This window comes from Trachymyrmex cornetzi, unplaced genomic scaffold, assembly GCF_001594075.2.
Source record: "Trachymyrmex cornetzi isolate Tcor2-1 unplaced genomic scaffold, Tcor1.1 scaffold156, whole genome shotgun sequence".
NCBI classification, from domain to species: domain Eukaryota; kingdom Metazoa; phylum Arthropoda; class Insecta; order Hymenoptera; family Formicidae; genus Trachymyrmex; species Trachymyrmex cornetzi.
Genome location: NW_017296157.1, coordinates 457,697 through 478,670, shown reverse-complemented (window position 1 = coordinate 478,670; position 20,974 = coordinate 457,697). Strand labels below are relative to the sequence as shown.

Below are 20,974 nucleotides of genomic sequence, written 5' to 3'. Positions count from 1 at the left end.
TTCCTTTGGTGTTCATTTTTCCGTATCTATACCTTCGGTCGCATTCAATTCACGCGGATAGATCGGCATTGAACGATGCGGACGCAATGGCGAATAAATTTATCCATTCAGTTGTCCCGGTTGTTGTAGACTAGCTCGACTTACTTCTCTCCCGTCTTCGACATAGAGTCATCGCGATCTTCGAACGCTCTCGCGGTTACAGCTCGCTACGGAATGAAACCTGTAGCTAGATATATACGCGTCACGCGTAGAACGGCATAGGCTGCGTTGTAGCGTCATAAATCTCTACGATTGTGTCCAACCGTTTTTTATATTTAAGTTACCTCCGTCGAGAGATGTCCACTCTTAAATCTCCCGCGTAAGTCCCTCGGTACCTCGTCGGCCGGTTCCACCCGCGGATAAGCCGACAGATAATCAATCCTCGCTGCCGCGCGGCTGATTAAACTTCGCTGAAAACTTACCGTGCGTTATATTGAACACGCTTGACGACGGCATGTAATTGATTCACGATCGCGACTGCACAATATTAGCCGTGACGTAAGTTATAGGGGAGGTATACGAACCAATCTCGCGTACCCCTGAAAGAACGATGTCTGATGAACTTTGGATAATTCGCGAATCGCTATTAAGAACCTGTTTGTCTTGCCGTGGCCATCTTTATTTGATTATGATTTGTGCTGCCTGTTACAATCGATTGTAACATGTGTTACACAACATCATAATATATATTTAAGACGATATTTTACAATTGATCTCGAATTAAAGTCTGTATTTTTTATATATATTCTTACATATTATATATTATATATTTATATATTATATATCTGAAGCGCTATTAAAATTAATAATAATGTAAACATTTTATCAAGTTAATATAATTAGTACACAAGAAGAACAATCATGCAGTTTATTTTCTTTTTAACCCTTAAATACCTTTTGCCCTACTATAAATATCATATTTTTTTCTAACGCTTTTCTAATGTTCTTTTTCATTTTATCTGTAACTTTTTTAATTAAAAATACAATACATACATTTTTGTTATGTTCCTTAAGCCTTAAACATAACAAAAAGCGCAGATAAGGAACAGGGAATAACAAATTTCAATCTATTAGAAACCGTACATTCTAGTATGCACGATTTCTGATAGGTTGAAATCTTTTATTCTCTGTTCTCTCTCTCTCTCTCTCTCTCTCTCCCTCTTTCCCTCCCTCCCTCTTATTGCCTGTGCTTATCATTATGTTTAAGGCTTTAACGTCTGGCGTTTCGATTAAAAAAATTTGTTTCACAATCAAAAGAATACCATATACCATAGTGTGTTGTTCCCGTAGTGTGATGTTTAAGGTTTAAATAAATCAAATTTCTTTCTATCCAATTACATAAATATCGTATAATTAGAATGACCGTTTAGCCAAGTTGGCTAATTTCCAATCGATTTTCCTTTGGCAAAAATAACGATAGGAAAAATACGTTTCTTATATATTTTAAATATAACATTCAACTTGTTTATCAAGCTCCGTCGTATACATTTTAATAAATAGATTCCTCCGTCTCCCTTCTAGTGCTCTCCTCGCGGGGTGTGGCAGTCGCGATTGCGCCCAGCTCGGCGAACGCTTCGTTTGCGTTAACTTCGACGCGATTTATCTTACCCACGGCGAGTAGGCTGGAAATACGGCGAGCGAGCCACGTTGTACGGTGTGCGTGGCTGCGTGTACCGTGATCGGCGTACACGTGCACGCGCTGTAGCGTGTGCGGGGAAGTTTTATGGGAGCGAGTCGCCAAACATGGTAACATGCCCGCGACTCACCTCTCGCAGAAGCAGAGTCTCCCTTTGACTCGTTCCTGAGAGAAACACGTATCTATACGACCATGGACCAGGGGACGACATCGGCCAAGCTTCCGTGGTTGTTAAAACACATCATATTAAACGGTAGTACAGTCACTGGTATGAATTCTCAATCCCTTTGCCTTGACAACTCGAATTCGTTAAAATGATTTCATTAAAATAATAATTAATCGTATGCATTAAACATACGGTATATTAATAAATAACTCACAGAGTATGTTCTCCGTGTGTAATCAGAGTCTTTTTTACACAGGCAAAAGGACTCCGCATTAATTATGTAGAAAATTGGATCCCAGTGAAATGAGCTTGTTTGCATGTGTGTTGTAGTCATGCAGCTTACAACATGATAAAAAAGAAGATGTAATAGACACAAGTGTATAAAAAATTAATAGATTTTTAGCTATAGTGTAAAACTTGTGCTCACAGAGTACCTTTCATACACCACCACATAAAGAAAAACTATCCAATATTGACTATCCAAAATTCCGTATAACTTTTGAACTAAGGGCGAGCAAACGAAAATTCCGACGGACCATTCGTGAGCAAACGATGAGCAAACGAATGCAAAAAAAAATATTCGATTTTATAATATTGGGGGTCTAGCGTGAAGTTGGATCCCCAAAATTTAAATTTCGTATAACTTTCGAACTAAGGGTGAGTAAACGAAAATTCCAACGGAGCATTCGTGAGCAAACGATGAGCAAACAAATACAAAAAAAATATTCGATTTTTTAATATTGGGGGGCTAGCGTGAAGTTGGCCACCCAAAATTTAAATTTCGTATAACTTTGGAACTAAGGATGAGCAAACGAAAATTCCGACGGAGCATTCGTGAGCAAACGATGAGCAAACAAATGCAAAAAAAATATTCGGTTTTATAATATTGGGAGTCTAGCGTGAAGTTGGCCCCCCAAAATTTAAATTTCGTATAACTTTTGAACTAAGGGTGCGCAAACGAAAATTCCGACGGAGCATTCGTGAGCAAACGATGAGCAAACGAATGCAAAAAAAATATTCGATTTTTTAATTTTGGAGGATAGTGTGAAATTGGCCCCACAAAGTTTAAATTTCGTGTAACTTTTGAACTAAATTCAGATATGTATATATTTCGATACTACAATGTCTAAGGATTATTTTGATACCATAATCATTCGAGCATCTAATTCTTTGACGATTGTGTAACGCATTTTAGTGCGCGGCGCGCAATCTAATATTGGAATTAACGCTATATTCGAATCGACGCTATATTTTAATTTTTTTTGGTCTTATTTTGGAGTACTAAATTAGCACTAAATTTCCTGTGTACTTATTTTTTGTATACGCGCCCTGTATATTTTTTTTATGGGGGGTTCCAGCTTGCCATTAAGTTGGATTCCCCCATTTTTTTTTAATTACTGCTAAACGGTTTGAGCACTAAATTTCGGAATAGGGTACTAAATTAGTACCTAATTAGCACTAAATTTTTGACCTATTGCGAACTTATTTTTCGATGGTGGGGGATCAAGGTTAATAGGGGTCCAATATTGAGTCTTCTGTTATATCTTTTGTTTACTATTATAAGTTATAATATATGTGAAAAAATGAACTCATTTCATCGGAACTTAATTTTCCATATAATTAGGAGGAATGTTTTCATTCTCTTTCAATATCATTTTTGCTGAAATTTCATTTTTTTTATTAAATAAATATTTTAATACATTTGAATTAAAAAATTAATGTAATAGATATGTTAAAAAATAATTCTGAATTTTTTTTTGAAAGTCTAGAATAGTATAAACATAAAAAAAATATTATTACAAATGGAGGGTTAAGATACATTTGATATTATTATTATTAACGTATCTATGTCAATAACTGCAAGTTTGGCACGATAAATTCTTACATTAGATACTCGAATGATGTTAAAGCAGGGTTGTTATGTTTTAAACAAAACATTTAAAAAGGCTTGTTTAAAACATGTTTAAAACATTGGGCATTGTTTAAAACACTTTTATTTTAAACGTTTTTAAACTATTGTTTAAAACTGTTTAAAAACATCACAATTAAAACATGTGATTTGGAAAAGAAATTGTAAACAATAAACAAAAAAATAATTGTATGTTACAAAAATCATGTTTTTATTTATTTATATGTTATATTTAGTTTATACACTGATCGTTCAATACTCATACTAACTAGTAATTTCCTATAAAATTATTTTAATATCGGCAGTGTGCGTACTGTATTCAAAGAATGGTGTACCAAAAACTAAAATAATACAATAAATATCAAGATAATCAATTAAATACATGTAATGTGTATTAAATTAATAGAAAGTTGCTAGTTATGAGTATATATAGGGGACAGTGGGGAGTTTTGAAGCATGGGGAGTTGCGAAGCACGGCCATAGATGTCGCTTAGTTGTGGTTTTGATAGGTCTTACATACTGAAAACATTGGTTCTCCTAATATCTCAGTTTTCTTGTAGCATTCATCCCGATAGCACACCTTTGTTGTATCTCTCCAGACAGTGTGTTCAACATTTTGTTCGGAAAGTTTTATTGAGCATTCGTGTTTGTGGCAGTTTCATAAACATTTTCAAGCGAATCGAAAAGGTGAGTGCACACAAATTAATCAACAATGATTAGGCTTTCGACGTTCAAATGTATTTATGCAAAAACATTCGATGTGTTACTGACGCGGTGGCAATTTTAAAATATAGCGATTTTTAGTCGTGCTTCACAATTCCCCACGATTTTTGAAAATTCCAAAAAGCAGTTTTTTGGGCCAACAGACAAAAATTGCCGATGACTTTGGATTTTATGCAAATCCATCAACCAGGAGGTGTATTTTAAGATGCTCTAGAGATTCGGTTAGATAAAATGTGAAAAAAAAATTTTTTGTGGTACTTTTGAGCCCCAAACAAAGCGTGCTTCAAAACTCCCCACTCTCCCCTACTGTATTCAAAGAATGGTATATCAAAAACTAAAATAATACAATAAATATCAAGATAATCAATTAAATACATGTAATGTGTATTAAATTAATAGTATAACATATAAATAAATAAAAACATGATTTTTGCAACATACAATTATTTTTTTGTTTATTTTTTACAATTTCTTTTCCAAATCACATGTTTTAATTGTGGTGTTTTTAAACAGTTTTAAACAATAGTTTAAAAACGTTTAAAATAAAAGTGTTTTAAACAATGCCCAATGTTTTAAACATGTTTTAAACAAGCCGTTTTAAATGTTTTGTTTAAAACATAACAACCCTGTGTTCGAGTCTTTCAAGAAGATTAGGCATGCCAGAAAAGTTTTAAAAGATACTCCGGAAGCCTTTGAGGCATGTAGATAACGTTCATAATTTGTCCCAAGTAAACAAGTGGGAAGAAAAACTTGTCTCGAACTTCAGTTTGTAGCATTAGCGTAGAAAAATTTTCTTCATGAAAAAATACGGTAAGAAAATTTTTTTTGCGGAAAAACACGGCCAGAAAATGACAAAATTAGTAAACCATCGATGTTAAATGGCAATTTATAAATACTTTGCAGAAAGAGACGAGAATTATAGTCCGAGTGGGGAAAGCGCGTTAAAGGAGAACGGAATAAGAAATACTCGTCGATGAAAACGGATCAGGAGGATAAAAAATACAGCGAGGCTCGCCTTCTTCTAATCGGTTTCGCGCCTTCGTGCCACGCGTTTAGCGTTCATAATTACTGTTATTAATTTGCGTGCGGCTTAGGAGTAAAGCGCGTGTAATCGCGGATGGCCAACGATGGTGCGCAATTTACTACCGCAGGCCACAAACATCGCGGATATTAAAATAACTCCGTCGGCGGTTTTGCATGAGAAATCATCGTCGAGACCGCCGGTCGGCCGTTGAAAGATGCGCGATGTATTCGCGGGTCCGGCCGAAGTTTCGCGTCGGAATGCGATAAAAACGTCGGAATGTTCGACGGATGGGAAAAACAGGTGGTTGGCGGATCGCTCGTTTGTTCTCCCCTTCCTTTCTTCCATGATAACAGGGCTATCACTTGACTTGACCTCCGCCTCGGGAACCTCGCGGCCACGATTGCAACATTGAGCGCGGGGTCGAAGTTTTGATCTCGAATAAAACACGCGCGAACTACTATCGAGGAATATCAACGGCCAGCGGATAGTAAGATACAACTTTTGCGTGTACTTGGAACTTTGGTATATGATAATATCGACGTTCCATGGAAGCAGACGAACTAGAGATGACTAGTGGTTACGGGAAGTGGCGCAATTTCTCATCCAACCCAGCGAGTTAACTTATGCTACAGCGGATATCACATGGATCGATATACATAGGTGCACATATGAAAGCTTGATATGTATACCTATTATATGTGTACGACTTCAAGAAGTTTCTTCCGAGTTATACATTATGAAATATAGAAGTGTACTTTCTGCAATTTATGATCGCAGTAAGTTATTACATCGTCGTCGTGTTGCGATTTAGTGATGCTACATTCTGATTGAAGTCATGAAATTTTGAAATGTTTACACAAACTAAAAGCATGGTTACATTGCGGCAAAAAAGTTCCTCTCCACGAAAATAAAAGAACAAGTTTTTATACCATAATATAAAAATTTTTACAAACATCGTTTATAAAAATTTACAAAACAAATATTACAGATACTAAAATTAAAAACATTAAAAATACGAATATACAACAAAATAACAAGGAAAGTTCTCTAAATTAGATTTTAGTGCTTCAATATTATTTCAGTGCAAATTTATATATATCCAGTTCCGTAAACTGCACGCTGAAATAATTTTCAGTCTTGAAACGCAATCTTAAACTGAAACCAGGATAGTAATATCATAAATTAAATTGACAAGCAACTTAATGATATTGAGATACTAATAAATGTTTTAAAAAGCTATAAATATGTAGCGAAAATTAAAAAATTTAGAGCTTTACTGATCTTACGATCTTTATAAAATGTAATGCGATTCCTAAGTAATAAGTAGTCAATAATATATTCTTCATTTTAAGATGTATATCGAAATTAAAGCGAGTTAAAATGAGTTGTACTTGACGGTATCAGTTTCGCCAATCTTTGATTCGTAAAAAAGGGATAATCATTTAGACCTTTGTCGCGCATCGTGCTAATTCAACACGCGTTTCGCCCACGCCGGATTTCGCCGACCACCGCATATTCGATCTGATATGATTACTTCTTCGCGTGTAAACGTCCCGCCGATATCGAGCGACAGCGAGCGGACTCTTCTACAAGAGCGCAGCCAGTATAAAAAGAGCGACTCCTGATTTATAGCGGTAATAACTCGGATGCACGAGTCACGGGTGAGGCGGACATCTGTTTGGATTCCTATCTCTAAATTCTCGACTCGGGCGATCTCAGTGGCAACCGCGGTAATGAGCACACAAGTGTTATACGCGAATGAATCGGACCGAGAAACGGACTTCAGAAGAAAATGCGGTCCTTTTGCTTACAGAAGCGGTGGTTAAACTGCGGTGTGTATTGATTAAAATGAACTTTATGTTGAATAATACTAGAAAATAAAAACTTTACGTAAACTATATTAGACGACAAATAAATAAAATCATGAGGTACTCTCAATTTAAATAAATTATTTTTACAAAAACTTAATCAGGAGACAGGAAGAGCTTTTTTTAAATACTTTTAACGTTGAAAAGTCGCAGAAATAAAAACTACTGAAAAAGAGTTTTTCATCTTCTTTCAACGAGATTCTATGATGTTGCACAGTAAATGTATGTCATGTTGTTTAGCATTCCTGAACAGCTAAATCACTTGCGTTGGACTAGAAAAGTATTCGTTATCTCCCCTTTTGTAAATTCCGTGTCTCCCTCGCGAATTCTCCTTCCAATTCTCTCGATTGTTCAATACTGTGGTCTTTTTTTGACCGGCGAGACGCGAGTGATTCACTCGCGTGCGAGCAATCGTATATCGAAGAAGGATCATAGACGAGTGGTGTACGCCTGCCGCCGTTATATCGCCGTAAATAAATTACAGTCTCTCAGTTAACGCCGTATACCCCGACATATGGTCGAGATTGTTTGCGCTAATTAATAACATCGTGTGTTCGCGAGATTGTGCGTGCGCACGGTTTCCTTCTCATATGTTTTCCATGGCTTGCTATCACTGATGAAACTCGACCTGCTCGTGTGCAGCCTCAACAAAAAAACAACTCGCCGAATTACCTGCCGGAACATCGCAAAATTATATTTTAAACTCCTTTTCTCGTACTTTCTCTAGTATTTATTTCTTTTTGTTTCTATCAAATCATCGCAAACGAGTTAAAGTAGATCAGCCTATTAACTAAATAAAATATTCTTTCAAACTATTATAAGTCACAACGAAGTATATAATGTATAAAGGAGGATAATGATGATGATAATACTCTTTAGATTATTATATTACCGGGTTTTCCCCATGTTTACGGATCAAGTTCTATTCTATGAAATAATGAGCGAATACATAACGTGCAATCAATTAACGCTGAACGCGTAATGGTATGCTTGTTTGAAGTGGAGGTGGATTATCAAAACACCGGATATGCGTCCAAACACAGCTTATTTTACCATCGTTTATTGTACAGAGTGCATACAGATTGCTTTACGATAAACACAAAACGAGCACTTAACAGCTTTACGTGAGCACTGTGACGTGTATAGGATTTCGTGGCGTTGAAAAGTCACGAAAGTACTCCACGAGGGTTGATAAATTTAAACGCAACACACGAATTTCTGAGAGAGCGCCGAAAATATAGTGGTAACAACCAATAAATATTTTGACAGAGGATGTCAAACAGTTTAGATAGAAATTATCTTTATGAAATAATAAATGTCACCAACACACGTTAACCGAAATGAATAAAACTAAGAAAAATTAAATATATAAGGTAAACATCCCAATGACTATAATTAGAAAGTATATATGACTTATAGAAATATATATGAACTATAATAAGAAAGTATATATGACAAGTTCTATATTATTATTGATTATTAATTAGTAGCATTACGAAAAAAAAGTAATTATTTAGAACACGAGGCCTCATCTCCGATTTTGATTAAATTGGGCTCATTCGACGCGTTTTTATACAAAAGCATTGCTTTAAAAACAAAAATTCACTGCAAACACACCAAAGCACTGCTTTATAAATATAAATTCACTGCTTTAAAAACATAAATTCACTGCTTTAAAAATACAAAATTACTGCTTTAAAAACAAAAATTCACTGAAAAATTCTTTGCATTATTAGCCACAATTTGCAATTAAATTTATATGTTTTTATTACTTATTTTGATATAAAAATATTTAACGTTTTATGTCATTTTCTCTCTCTTGCTGTTATTGACAAATATCTCAATAATTACAAATACATTGTTGATTTTTCAATCACTGGACACGTTTAGTTATTGGGATATTTTAATTCTGTCAAATATATCGATCTCATTTCTCGAATAACTCACCTAGCTCTGTCCAAACGAGGTGTTTCGCGAACAACTGTCGTGCACATAGCGAACATATTGCGAACGTATCGATATCAGTAGGTACTCAAACAAAACATTAAAAAATACACACGGTGGCAATCGAACCATACCGATAACGTTAATCCAACCTATTTTTATAATGGTTCAATTTGTGGAGGACATTCAACGCCTCTGCGTGCAGCACATCACGTGCGCGTGCAAATATTCCCGATATATGTACAGACATATTGTACGTGCTTGCAGCGAATGGCCGAACGTATGTATGCGCATAACAGTATACATATGCAAGGCCGACCTGACTGAAGAGCGCGAAATCCAGATAACAAAAGTGGCGTCGCGCGGTCTCGCACGTACGTCACGGATCGGCGCGAATCATTGCGCGCCTTCCGACAATACGCGGCGCAAGACTTGGTGGAGAGTACGACGGAGAGAGCGTACTTACTCATCGCAAAAAGTCATCTCTCCGCAGTCGTGGTGAAGATCGGAAAATGACGCGTTCGCGTGTAAAAACATCGGTGAATGGATGGGAAAGTTTACGGTAAATCGCGATGATATTTCAAGCCGATACAAAGGGCGTGGAGAATTGTTAACATACAAACATACGTTTATTGACAAATTATTATATCGTTCCTTATTTCAAAAGTGACACAATTCAAAAAATTGAGCTTCTCAGAATAAGGAAAAAATTATTTTTCAACTTGAAAGAAAATTGTTAATTAATCAAATATTGAACAAATAGAAAATATTCTTAACACGATCAAATGTCATTTTTGTTTCACAACCCTTAAAAACCATCTTTTCGAGTTGTGATGATTTTTTGAGGATTTTTTTTACGAAGTTAAGATAATTTATTTTTTACGATTGATAGGGTATAAATTATATATATATATATATACATGTATTATATATTATAATATATATACTTTTTAAATTTTCTGTTTATCGAAATAAAATAGCGAAATTTCGTGCCCCGAATTAACAATGTTAACAATAGCAGCAAACTAGCACTGACATGATCGATATGACGACCTCAATTCATGTCACGTTTCTGGATATATTGAAGAATTGAAATAAATAGTAGTCTTCCGTAAAACAGTACTCGTTGCGAGCGAATATTTGATACATTGCAAAACAGCAAAATAATCGTGAGTCGTATGATTCGCCGGCTGAGTCGGCTGAAAATGATCAATGGATCAATGACAAGAGGTCAGCGATATGTAATTTCAGCGCAAAGCAAAATAACGATATAAAATGCAACATAAGAATATTATTTTTGCTTACGATTACTATGCTGTCATTAAATTAGCGATACTCTTCTTCTTATCACTTGCTAATAATTTATCAGTACCTGTTACATGAACCACGCAATCTCTAATTCTTTAGCCCGTTATCGGATACTCTACGATGGCAGCAAATCGATAAGATTGAATTTTTTCGAGGCCGCTCGTTTACCTAACTATAAGATAATGTAGTTCTATAAGATAATATAACTCGATTTTAAAATATAGTTCTTGTACAAGTAATGCGAAGTTTGTATTAAATTCTCCACAAAATTTAAAGCAAAATTATTAATTAACATTTTTTCTACTTTTATATATGTATGTATAAAAATTACACACATACAATACGTCTTTAACATACAGAAATAAATATTTTCATACATATACGATATTTGTGTGTAAATGTCTTATCTAGAAGAAAATATATAATTATATATAATGTCATCTGTTTAATGAATAAATCTCTTGGGTAAGAGTTGAACACTTACAGAAATCTAATATTAGCCAATTTAATACTGAAAGACAGACGACAGTAATTAATTACTTACTTTAAATATTAAAAGCACTGTTGTTTAGTACTTTTAGTACTTCAAATAGATAATTAATTACTGTCTTTTAGTAATTAGCCAGCATTAAATTGAACAATATTACATTTTTGTAAGGGAAGCGTACAAAATTTTAAAGTTTCCTCTTTAGGAGTCGAATAAAACTTCTTGTTTTCTCATGTCTCGTCTGGCCGTGTATAACTTCGCAAAAGTCGTTACCTAATCGCTTAAGCTGTTACGCAGTCTCGGCAAGAGGCGTTAAACGTTTCGTTTGTCCGGTGCACGGGAAGGAAAAATAACATTGCAAAAGGTACAAGCCATTTCCTACGCTCATTGCCGGTTTATACGTTAGCGGTTCGGCCAGCATAAAGGGCGTATTCATGCGACCGTTCCCCTGTAAAGCGTAATAAGCTAACCACTGTTTCCCGAGTGTCGAGACCATGGATCGCTCAGCTGAGAGAAACCGAATACCAACAAATTAGGATCTCTCGCCTGCGTTTCCTGTCAGCGAGCTCACATTAGGCGTAACGCGGTACTGCAGGAAAGTGTACCAGAGATAAGTCGATGTATGTAACGTGGAAGAGACTTAGAGACTTGATTCGCTGGATCAAGCCGGAACCTGTTCGAGTCGACGAGCTAATGGGATAATTGACGTGGCGATGTAACTGTAACGTAATGCAAGCTTCGAGCTGAGAGACCGAGAACAGAATCTACCGTGACAAATACATAAACGTGCAATTATTTTAAAAAAGAAACGATTTTTGCCTTAAGTGCTCGTTTTAAGATCTGTAAATGTCGATAAATCAACTTATTGCGTTAAAATTCGAGTACGACGGATAGCTTATCATCGGAATCGGAACATCCTTATCGTAATGCCTTTATCTTAGGTAACTAAGAATATCTGTGAAAAATATTTTCTGTTTGCATAGTCGCATTAAAAGTATCGTACACAAGGTGTAAGATGTTTCTCAATGCGACTTGCGTTCGTCACTATTGCAGATTCGCGTGAACGCTTGGAAAGTAAACGGCGTATAATTAATCAATGCGATGTCGATGTTGTGAGAATTATTATTGTTAGATTACGTTAAAGATTTTGTCGCGACCGGGAGAGGCCAGTGCGAGAAGTACCCGAGATCGCATCGAGCTCGCATAGGCATAGCCTACGCGAGCCAAGGTGGCTGCCTTGCCGTAGGCGAGAAAGTATCCCGACTACATATAGTATGCATGCATCGAGGCTGCATGTAGTGCACGCACGCTATAAGGATGTAGTGAGAGCTCCATGTTCTATATATATATATACATACGCGAGCCGCGTATTTTTAATCTTTGCCCCTTTTAACCCCTTCACTCTAAGACATTACGGAGCCATTAAATCTTTTCACTTGATTTACTATTTAGTTCTTCAAAAATAACACGTACTTTCACTCGGCTGAGGCACGTCAGTCGTTTTAACCTTATGATAAAGAAAATTGATTGTTAGTAATGTTAGAGAGTAAATAAAAATTTAATCGACGTTCCCATGCACAGAACTTTTAGAATGTCAGGGTAAAGTATGATAAAATACTCGCGCTGAATAAAATTAAAATTTTAGGAATAAATTAGACGTTAAAATGTTAACTTCTAATGTTAAAATATTACTTTAGCTTTTATTTGTTTAATGTTGTGTTATTGAAATCGCGAAAAATAAATATAAAATTTAACAAACATAGATATAACCGCTACGTAACATGTGAATATACACGTTTGACAACTATATGTTATAACTGTAATATGATAATGTTCGGTTGGCTGGAAATATAAAAATAAACTAACAACAAGAATAAAATAAGAATAAAATAATTACGTATTACGTGCCATTTTCATGCCAAAGATCAAATAATAAAGAATTATTTAACTAAAGTACAGATATAAATTATGCACGTTTATTTTCATACGGTACTGAATGTAAAATGCTCCGCTTTAACCCCGCATTTATTGCCCGCATAATTCTCGCACATATAGTACAACTGCAGTAACGACAGAATAATATAATAGAATATTACACGATGCGTGTAATGGAGCATTCAGAGTTACGCGCATCAATGATGTCTGATAGATTTTCACACGCAAAGCTTTGCGTTTAGCTGTTAACAGTCCCGCAGATACATTAATGATAAAGCAATAGCAAATATGATAATCTGTAATACGAGCGAGCTATAGACTTTTATGCAGTTGTATCGTGCTTAAACGTCTAATGTCATCTGCAATGAGCAATATATCTTCACCTTGAATCAGGCGGAGAAGTCGCTACAGCGGATAAGCGAGCGCGTGCGAACGCGAATCTAAACTCTCCAATTTATGGACTGAATGCCAAAGAGCCTGGGATGAACCCGAAGACATACGTGCCTTGCACACTTAGATTTTCTCCTATAAACTCCATTATGCGACATTGCCGGCAACCGTTTATCGAGCAATAACGCTTGTGCCACAAGTCGACGATGGCTCAACTTCTACATACGTGCATACGAATGCCGCGGAATGTATTTTTCACACGTACGATAAAAGCGCGAATAAACGACATTATCCAAGTGCAGAAGAAATCTGTGCTTTGTTTTACTGTTATTTGTTAAGTGTAAAAAACTAAACTTAAACTAACTGTAATATTACTAATTAGTGTATGTTTATTGTATGTTACTGGTAATAATTTTTCTTCCGCATTCTACATTTGCGCAAAAAATTTGTATCAAAAAGACTCTCTGTAAACTGTCATGTAAATTGTTCTTAACTCTATATTAAGTCGCGAATTTTATTTTATATATATATTTAACATATATTTATTCTTACTCTCTAAATCTGAACCAGTGGATAATCATCAAGTATGCCACTGGTAATCAGTGAGTGAAATGTGAAATTCCTAACCTAGCTAACCTTTATTGTGTGCTCTAATTAATCTTACTTTAGTGCATAAATTCAATGAATATAGTATTAAAAGATTGAAATTAACATATAAATATCAATATTTTAGGTTATATAATGCTTAAACCTCTTTCTTTTTTAATTGAACTTCACTGATTATCCAGTGTCAAATACGTCACTGGGTGATTAGTGAATAGTGGCATACTTGGCACTGACATCAGTGATTATCCACTGATTCAGATTTAGAGAGTAAGGTATTTTTTTTATTTCGTGATAAACCTACCTACTATAATATTTTCTAAATAATTTTATGATTGATCTACTTGACAAGCATAGGTATATGTTGACCTCCGATCGATTCGAGAGAAGCGTCTCCGAGAGAAGCTCTTGTCGCTGGTAACACTGTGGGATTATACCCATATAGCGACCCGCATGTACACAAATGCATCAGTGTGTGTGCAGCAGAGGTAGTAGGCCAGCACCATATACGGATCCTTCGTACCGTGGACCGCAAAGAGGAGAGGCTGCTCTGGCCATTGCTCAGGCCAAAAGAGAGAAACGCGAGGACCGGTACAGGTTCGCGTTTGCCGCGTACGGTCGTGTGACGTTCGTGATGTCCTATATGCGAACGACTTCAATCTATAAGGAACAACCTTCCTCGAAAATCAGAAATTAGGATACTTTCGAAACTTTTTAATTTCCTCAGCGAGGAACCAGCGTACCACTTGTAACAAACAGAATAATTCCTGTAGTATGTTATTATCGCATTAACAATCTGGATTGAAAATATTATACGGAAAATATAAATAAAAAGAATGTAAATATAATATAAAACATAAATATAATAATTCACAGAAGCACTTAATCGCAGGACATATCAAATGCCAATTAACTTATCTTATTAACTAAGAAGAGTGATAAAAAAAAAACAACGTTATCGATTTAATAGCAGCCAAAGATAGTAAGATGTATCGAGTTATAGTTTGGGGTTGTAAGTTATTATATCTTATATTACTATACATACCATATATACTATTGTTCGCATTCAATTAATATACCAAAAACGTAATATTAATATATCAAAAACGTCAAGTGTAACGAGCATTAACCGATAAGGCATTGTGTAATTTCAAATTGATGAGATAAGAACGAGATCAAAAAGGGAGAAACCGTGGAGGAAATACTTTATATAAGAAGGAAGACTTCTCGTTTCATTTTCTCTCCTCGTTGCCGGCGCGTGCGTGGAACTCTGCCAGATGCAAACCACGTGTACCCCGTTTACCGGTCTCCTCATCTTCTTCGTGTCTTTCCTTTTCTTCCTCTGTGGTCTACACGTTCGACCTTCGAAAATTTAAATCACAGACTCTCCCTCGCGCGTGTATACACGCGTACCCGAAGCGTTGGGCGCGCTTGAGGGTGTGGGTGAACCCGAAAACTGGTTTCTGAACCTCCTTCACGCCTCACAAATCGAAAGAAGCGAGCCGGAATCGGGACGTCATTATGAACGTTCTGTCGTAGCGAATGATAACGAGCAAAGTTTCACAACCTACGACAAGATATCGCGAAAGATATTATTCCGAAAGGATGATAATTATTAGTACGTTTTATAAACTCCTTCTTCGAAAAATTTATTCTATCAGATTTAAATATAACTCTTGACATAAATATACAATGTCTCAAGCAAACTAACACGGATTTGATATAACAAAAGCTATATATTTTATTTTTTTAATGAAATGCTTCGTGGATTCTATAATCCTAGTTGAAAATCACTAGGTCATACATTGTAAGGTCCAGTTTTCCATTTTTTGGTTAACTTGTGGTTTAAACTTAACCTGATAATAAAAATTGTTTTTCCAGTTATGATTAATCACTAAACTGATAATAAGTAATTTTTAAAATTACCATTACAAAACCATCAGTTAGAAAAATACAATTTTTACATTATTATCAATCTAAATCTAACCACAAGTTAAACAGAAAATAAAAAACGGGATTTAAGACATTCAATTACAATATATTGGTTCCGTTAGAAATCGGACAAAATTAACACAAGTCTTCACTATCTGCGTTTCATTAACACGTGTATCAATTTCTGTGTATGAGAAATTAATATATGTATCCGTTAGATTTACGAAACTAAGACATCGTGATTTAAAACATTTAGCATCGAGCGTGAGATAGATCTAAAAGGATCTAAATTCATATGAGTAATCGGAGCCGCGATAGACCAGCGTTTCTGCAAAGAGTTTCGAGTTCCGTATGGCTACGGGAAGCGATTTACGAGCGTTCGGAGGAAGCGTGACCGAACAACGATTTCGTCGCGCATAAACATGCTGCGGGTGACGTTCAGGCTCGAAAATCCGATAATAGATTCCGCTACGCGCTCGCGTGCGTGGAAAACTCCGGCGAAAAATAGCGTTTCTCGTGATAATCTCAGACTGCGGTCCAAGCGCGTCGTTGCCCGTTAGACCGACATAACGCAGCGTTCACAACATCCATCTTTTCCTCGAGAAGACTTGGATGCACTCGTCTCGCAAACGATAAGCACGGTATTTTCGGTCCTACCTCAGACGCAACTGGCGCCAGCGATGTTATTGAAAGCTACCACTCAGTGCGTTTCTAAGAATTTACAATACAACGCAGCAAAATTATTTTAGAGAATGCTTTTTGTTAATAAGATCTAAACGCTTCCAACTTCTGCAAAGATTGAAAATAAAAAAAGGTTTTCTTAGAGAAATTGAATGCTGACCAAAACTTTTACTTATGGTTCGTATTGTTTACAGACAACTTTGTTAGACGAGATGGATATTTTTCCGTATTATTACAAAATTTCAATAACAGTATATCATTACAGTCTTTTCAAACATCCTCAAGGATATTTGAGAGAATGATTTTTTCTGATATTGAAATGCTTTTATGTCTGGATGAATGAAGTATTACATTGCAAAAACTTAAGGGATTCGAAATTGATTTAGTCATCCATTTTAACATAAATTAAACATAATCGACTTTTTAATATAAATTTATGGAATACATAAATTTTAACAAAACTTCGTTAGAAAACTAAAATCTAATTTTTTATTACTAATATATATTTCTTGTATCTCTTTTAGATCAAGAAGATCAAGTAAATCTAGTAGATCTCAAGAAAAATAGTTTAAATTTTAGAATATAAAAAAAAAATCAAGAAAAATATTTTAAAATCACTCTAAATTCTTTAGAGTGAAATTCAAAGAATTCAGAGAGCTCGTTATCTATTTTTTCATCTTAGAAAATTTCTTGTTTTTTTTTTCAAAGAAAAAACCAAATTATTGTACCACAAGAATTAAGAGCGACCATTAGGATGTTGCAGCGGAATTGATATGTCGACGGAAACAGAAAGAAACGTAGACGTGAACCGCAAAATGCGCAAAAATCAAGCGGCGGTAAAATTACAGTGATTATATGCGCCGGTTATGTTCCGTGAGACGAAGAGACTTTTTTTTAACGTTTCTTGTTGGACTCGTCTATATGTGATTTTCGGAAGATGCACAGTCAGCACAACGTTTTATGATACGTTCTTGCATACGGAATGTGTCAATATTAAAGGATAACGCGTGAGCCACGCATTAGCCAATCGATCCAACTTTCCTATTAAAAGTTGAACGCTGATTGGTTATTTCCTAGGTTGAAGTTCTGTGGGCAAGAACCATTACTCTCTCTTTTTCTTCTCTTTCTCCTCTCTTCCGTTAGGAATCACGCAGTGAAGATAGTTAAGCAGCGTTTTTAAAATTTCAATCTACATCCGGCAATGGTTGACCATGGGGTTTCTGAACAGCGGACAATTTTCGCGCCGCTCGAGCCCTTGTTCGACAAAAAGCGACCCTTAGGTAAAGCCTGGATATCGTCTTGCGAGTTGAGACGACAGTGGCGTAGACGCTGCAAAAGGTCAAACACTAAATCATGTTGTAGCAGTCAGTCGATATTGACACCGTCCGAAAACGATTTCGACCAACAGTTTATAGCCTACCTTGTGACTACTTTACGAAAAAGCATCGAATCATGACTTTACGATGTTTTTTTTATGCTAACTCTACTCTATAAGTAAAAGATATTGGTTTCTAGACCGAGCTTTAAAACACACTATGAAAACTTATAGAGGAACGTTTGAATTTTATAGCATTCATAAATAATCGTTCCATATCTCGAAAGCAGTAGATAATATTTAGATATTGCTATACCGTTATACAGAGAGAATTTATATTGATACCGTTATAAATTTATCTTTTCATCTTAATATCAAATTGCTACTGTTAGTTCTAGTCCTATATATCGGTATCAAGGACGTATAATTTTCCGAATTCTCAAATTTTTTAAAGATCGAGGATGAAATTTGTAGGTTTAACGTAACGCATAATTATTGCTTGAGATATCAACTTTGCAGATATTTTTTTCGACAAATATATTAATATCGTGACGGTCAGCGAGATTAACATCGAAACGAGCGAGAGCGTCAGTTTAAAATTTACATGACACCACGGTATTTGAGCCAGCGCTAAAATATGGGATTCGTTGCCACCCAGGGGAATATAATACCAACTCTTCACGACACCGGCTTCTCTTTGATCGTCTCGAATTCGTCGTTTCGTCAGCACAGACGCGTGTCTAATCTGAACGGGGTAGATAAAGCTTTACGCAAGAGAGCACGGAGAGCTCTACAACTCCGAGGATTTCGAGAAACCAGATATTTTCCTCGGCCCCGAGGAAACGCAGCGGGTTGTAATTACGACCATCAACGATCCGATTTAGGCTTCGCCGGGAATTAACGCGCTACACAGAATATAATTCTATAGTCGAAATTTTAATCACATAATTTAAAAATACAAAATTAAAAAAACATTAGGTGAAATTACTTGAAAATATCAAAAAATAAGGAATCGTCAAAATTAATATCTAATCATTATTTCTTATGGATGAAAAACATTCGTAGTCAAATTAACACCAAGTCCACTTAAATAGTCCACGTAAAGAAAAAATAAAAAATCCAGGTTCTGATCGTATATAATTGTAATTATTAATTACTAATAAAAAATACTTTTTAACTTTTAGAAAACAAAAGTCTGTTTTTAAAATCTTACAACTATTCCTTAAGTATAACGATTTCTTATAATTCATTATTTCATGGTGTATTCCCTTCTTCAAAGTACATTGCTTCAGTGCGACTATAAAAACTTAGCACATAGAGGTTTTCCAGTCAATAATTATTTAACATTCTATCTATCTGAAAGGTTATGCCTTTAATTATAAGTGTTTAAGTAAAAATTTAAAAATCTCTATCAGAGCGGATCAACAGATCATTACACAAGAGGGAACGCAATCCAAAATGAAAATTGCATAAAGTAACTTTAAAAAAATCCTTTTCCTGCTTATGCTTTTATGTAAATGTATAGTCATATAGATCCTTGGCCGAGATGATGAGAAAGCTATAATAGGGCAGGAAGTGCTCAGCAGACAGTGTCCTCGCGATGTGCTCGGGTTTAATACCTGGATAATCCTATTACGATACCGAAATGCTCCCATAATGTCTATCCAGAGATTAGGATCGACGCAAGTCATGAGAAATGACGGCGTCCGCGATCATAAAACTTGGTAGGTAGTAGGCTTCGACTCGTGCCAGATTTTAATTTATGTCGTGAGAACGGCACGTTGCGAAAGTCTTTCTTCGGCACGGCGATAACTTCGGACACGCCTGGTCTCTCCTCTCATCGCGCGTCGCTCTCGTACCGTTACTTTTTCCGCGATAAGTGCGCCGTTCGATTAGCACGCTCATCATCGATGGGAACTTATGGACGGGTCCGGAGAGACTATCGTCGAGTCCCACCGTAAAGTTGCTTATATTAAGATCGCGTTATCTACTAAATCTGCTTAATAATATTCGTAGAGATATCACATATAAATATATAATATAGACAATATAACTATGTATATTATAAAATATAGGAAATATATGAATATATATATGAATAAAATATGTAAATAGATAATTATAAATTAAATGGAATAAATTATATATTCAACATCGGAAATTAATAAAAAAAAACTAACAAACGATATATATTACCTAGTTATTATATTATTATGTAAGCTCAAGATTTAGGTATTCTTGTTTTGGATACCTGTATGAATATCTACCTGGATCCGCCACTACGGGAGACCCAAGTATTGTATTTATACCATAAACCTCAAATCCGAAAATCTTTCACGGCTATACCTTTCACAATACGAACACGCCGAAATAAAATAACTATTCCTTCAGTTAACCGCAATATTCAGAAAGAAACTCCATTGTCATCCTCACGAACGTTCTCGAACGTTCGTATAAAATCGTTCCTCGCTTAAATTCAACGCGGGCAGAAATATACGCTCACGAGCTAATAAACGGATGTGTAAAGCAAATCGTATAAATTACGGCCCTTTTTTTATCTCGCGTAGCCACCATGCCGTTACATGTACTCATCAGTCGGACAGGCCATTACATCTAGACAGCCGAGTATACGAAAGCAGCGCAACATGCAGGCCGAGTGCGACACGACGTGCAGCGTGTTTCGAACACGTTGCACGCGAATTGCGCGTGTATCTCGATCTGCGGTTTTCATGTTGAACCGTTTCACATTGTATCTGCTTCATGTGTTTTCTCGCGACACGTACATTCGTAAGATATTCCGAAGATTAACACATAAATGTTCCGATTAACGGCACGTATAGATGATGTGTACGCGGAATCAAAATTGCAAAGTGTTCGATAGATCTACGGTGTAAAAGTTTTAATCGCGACTAATTAATCGGTTAAATGTTTTTTTTTTCAAGAATTAAGATTTACACCACACTGAAAATAACTAAATTTTAATAAATATTTGTTTAAATTGTTCTAAATAAATA

General features: G+C 35.6%; 1 protein-coding gene across 3 annotated transcripts in view; it reads right to left on the bottom strand.

The window, feature by feature from the left end:
* Positions 1-20,974, bottom strand: part of Sema5c (Semaphorin 5c) — a 121,614-nt gene that overhangs the window by 86,469 nt on the left and 14,171 nt on the right. Inside the window, exon 1 of one of the 3 annotated variants that reach the window (XM_018503384.1) lies at positions 9,313-9,352. The exons of the other annotated variants lie outside the window; for them this stretch is intronic. The gene's annotated coding sequence lies outside the window, so the exon portion shown is untranslated. Of the gene's footprint in view, positions 1-9,312; positions 9,353-20,974 lie in introns of those variants that run through there. 3 annotated transcript variants of the gene reach the window in all.